We start from the raw sequence: 4,133 nt of genomic DNA on the forward strand, positions 1-4,133 counted from the left end.
ATTAGCTGGCTTATAAACTGATTGCAGAGAGAGTAACCGTGCTTTTGTTCCCAAAGGCCTCTGTAATGTCACTTCATTTCTGCACGTCTCAGCTTTGCAACCTGAAAAAAATCTCTTCCTTCTCTCCATCTCACAGCAAGATTTCCAGCCTCTGGCAACACCGGGAAGGGGGACATAGCAGCTCCTACCCGGTGCCAGGTTGTGCTGGCTGGTTTTACCCCCACGTGCAGTTGCAGGAGGGCAGGAGGATGGAGCAGGGCCGGGGCCAGCTCAAAGGGACACACCAGGGGGGTCAGGGGAGCCGCCAGCCAGGAGCCACAGAGCTGCCCTGGTGCCAAAACACTCCCTACAGCTCCGCTGTCGGACCCGCAGATGGACGATGCTATAGAAACAGGAACTACTGCCACAGAAACGTCTCCTTACACCAAAAGGCCAAAACCACAATATCCTACTCACATCCACCATATGATTTCATTCACTACGATCATGTTTTATGACACAGGTGTGTTTTGCTTCTGGAAGAGACAGAGCACCGTTCTCAACAAAGCACACGCGTTTGCACCGACTCAAAAATATTAAATGCATTTACTGGTCCAGCCGTACTGCAGGATGGAGTACGGGGCGTATCTGGCTGAAAAAGGCCCGTGGAAATTAGGACTAAATATGTGCTGTGGCACAACAGTGACATGTTCGTAACAGAGATGAGTCTTGTGCCTGTATGGGCTACAGCACGCTAGGAAGCGCGCACAATGTTTGCACGGGGCGGACACTGCATGAAGGTACCCGGCATCACCCGGTGGTTAACACTCTGCGGCGAGGTGGGATGGGGCCAGGGGTCTGGCTGAGCCCGGGAGACGGGACTGTGGGAGCAGGGCTGGCCTTCTCGATAGCGTCTGCTCAGTGGTGGTCTTGTGGGGGAATTTACTCACAGGGAATGGAAAACAAATGGGCTGGTTTTATATGTCACATAATGCTGGGCTACGAAAAGCAAAACAAAGGCTAGAACTTAATTATGTTTAGAAACATCCCTCTTTCATTAGAAACCAAATACATTTTGCCTTCAGTGACTATAAAGCAAATGCCTGGGAAATATCACAAGCAATCCATTCCTTCTCCTGGCCTGCTCCAAAAAGCCACATTGACGGGAAGGCTCACGTGGGTTGGATCGGAGCCAATACACAAAATGTTTAGGGGCCCCTTAGTGCATTCAGCAAAAGTAAATCCCATTTAGGCTCCGGCCTCACTCAGAAATTTCCCTCTCAGGCACCTCCAAAAGGCCAGAAAGGCGTTTTCTACACCCAGAAATCATTTTTGAGCATGTGTGCATGACAGATCACCTGGAACTTGTGTCTGTCTGCATCCATCCACCTAAAGTCTCCTTTTGCTTTCAGTGAGCGGGTCAGCCGAGGAGGGACAAGGAAAACTCGAGTTTTATACAAAGCACTGTGGAAGTGTCCCCATGCATGACAGGGCACGGCAGCCATTCATTCAAGTCCCCAGGGCTACGCTGATTCACAGCCCATGAGGAGTTGACCCTATATATTTTATAGACCTCTAAGAAAACTTTTTTTTAAGAGTGCTAAGGATCTATAACTGGGAGCTGCAAAATTTCCATGCTGGAAGGATTTAGGAAATCATCAGGCTGAGGATTCGAGGCACACAGCTTCTCACTTTTGTTGTCCCACGGCGACGGGTGCCAGCAGCCAAAGGTCGAGGCACCTGCATTTCCTACTGAAACGCAGGTCAGGAATGCGGAGGAAGTGCCTGGGAAGGGCGATGGAAGAGAACCAGATTTCTTTATAAACTAACAAGCCTCAAACGAAAGTTCAAAGGAAATTACTTTAGTTTCTTGCATAGAAAGCTTTAGGTGAATGTGATTTGTCTGTCTATGAGAGGAAAAAACAGGAGACAGAAAAAAACCCTCCTGAGAACGCTTTATAGCAGAGTTACACAACCCTGGGGGTGAGAGCTGGGCGAAGCAGAGACCTCCAGCTACAGAGAAACCGTGTCCGAAGCAGCGAGATGCTGGGATGCGGGAGGGGGGAGACACGAAGGGCAGGATCCGCTCCAGCCACGGAGGAGGCTCTGCTGAGCAGCTGCAGGACCGGAGCCGCTGCAGCCTGAAAGGTCTCGGCCACCGAAAAGCCACCGGGGACTGCTGTGCCCCAGCCAGCTCCAACCTGGACAGCCTCCCTGCCCCTGTCGCAAACCAACACTCCTACAAAATTGAGATATTTCTTTACCACTTACAAGAACCGTTTCGGCTTTGTTAAGCCCTCTTTTTCTGCATCGCAACCAAGTTAAGAGTTTTCTCAGTATAAGAACATGAAAATATATGAGGCAAACTGTTAGCTGTCATAAAGCAGCAGAGATGAATACACTTGGACACAGCTACGCAGACTGACACCAGCCAGAGATCCAGCCTCGCTGATTAGCCGCCCACGAGGAGGATTATATAGAAAAGGCTTTTAAAAACACGAACAATAGATTTGCCACCTGGGTGTAATTTGTGGATTTTGGTATTTGTTTAGGTCATCACATATTTTGTCTCAAATGAAGCAGCCATAAAGTAGCATAATATTCTGTCTGACATAAAATAACTCCATAAATGGAGATAAATTAACAAGAGTTCTGTTCAAACCAGAATCAGGCTTTGTGGTTTGTTTGGGCTTCTGCATCCTGCCTGCTCCACCACTTGGGTGCGATTCAGCAGCGGAAAGTCTCTCCCCGTCATCCCGCCTCGAGCTGATGCTCAGACCTAATGGGGTGTGCAATTTTGTCTCTTTTTAGCTTTTTACAGTGGGCAACCCAATCCGATGAGCTAACAGGAACCTTACATCATTACAGAGGAGAAAGCTCTGTCCGGGACTAAAAATACCATGCTCGATTGTGCGAAAGGAAAGAAAAAGTGTGGTTCCCTAAGCATGTTGTAAGTAACTATTCAGTTGGACACTGGCCGTAACAGCCTCTTACTCATTAATTCTGTCTTCATAGTCACAGAAATAGAGAAAAGACCTAATAAGCTACATCACTCATTCAGTGAAGAATATTTTCCTGACAGCACTGTCCAATCTTTTTTTGCTAAGTTCAGCAAAGGGACTTCCACTATTTCCTTTGTCAAATCCCTCACAGGATCAGAAACTCTTAGGTTTTTTTTTTTTCCCTGGTATCTTTTGTTGTCAGCTGGATTTCATCCCTGCCTGACAGCACGGAAACGGCGTGTGCAGTGCAGGGGTCTGCAGGAACAGTCGGATGGAGGCTGCATGCTGGACGGGGACACGCTGCCAAAAAATCATTTCCAAATGAGTCATTAGCAGTTGATGTTCAGTGACTGCGAGATGCAGAGAAACCTCTCTGCTGTTGAACTCAGCTACGTGCCTGCTCCATCCCAGCTTTAGTTTAGGAACCATCAAGAAGCTTGAGGTTTTTGTGGCATGTTGAGAGCACCACACATCTCTCCTCCTTCAGCTTTTCAGACCCCATCTGACTCGGAAAGGGGATCTAACTGCAGAGCTGGCCCCGCTTTGAGCTGGAGCTCGGGTCCAATGACCTTCAGAGGTCCAGCCCAGCCCCACATGCTCTGTGATTCTTCAAGGTGTTTCGTTAGTGTGCGTTGGCCAGCATATGCTAACGAGCGCATTTCTGAAAGTCGAGTGTGGGTAAAGCTTGCAGCACATACAAAAGCCACGGCCTGGGTTCCCACAGCTACATCTGCACTACATTCCGGGACTGAGTTAGCCAACACAAAATAACTGTGTAACTGTGAATTCTTTCTCTAATCAAGCTTTCACAATGAGCATCCACTGGGGACGAGCGGAGCAGGGCCAGGAGCAGCCGTTGCTGGGCAGGGTGCATCGCCCAGCACCCGTCCCACAGCGCTCCCCGTTCCTCACTCCGCTGCTTCGCCACCTTTGGGTCACTGACCACTGGAGACATCCCAAAGCAATCTGCGAAACTGCTGCCAAAACCCACCCAAACCCATACACACATGTTTCTGCACACGAACGAAACGGGGAAAAACACAACCCCCAAAGTAACCTCTTGATTTGGCTGTAAACTAAAACCATTGCACCAATGCTACACAAGAAATCCAATGAATTTTTGTTTCCCCCAGAAGGTTACATTGACTTCTG

This window comes from Pygoscelis adeliae, unplaced genomic scaffold (assembly GCF_000699105.1).
Source record: "Pygoscelis adeliae isolate BGI_AS28 unplaced genomic scaffold, ASM69910v1 Scaffold34, whole genome shotgun sequence".
Taxonomy (NCBI): domain Eukaryota; kingdom Metazoa; phylum Chordata; class Aves; order Sphenisciformes; family Spheniscidae; genus Pygoscelis; species Pygoscelis adeliae.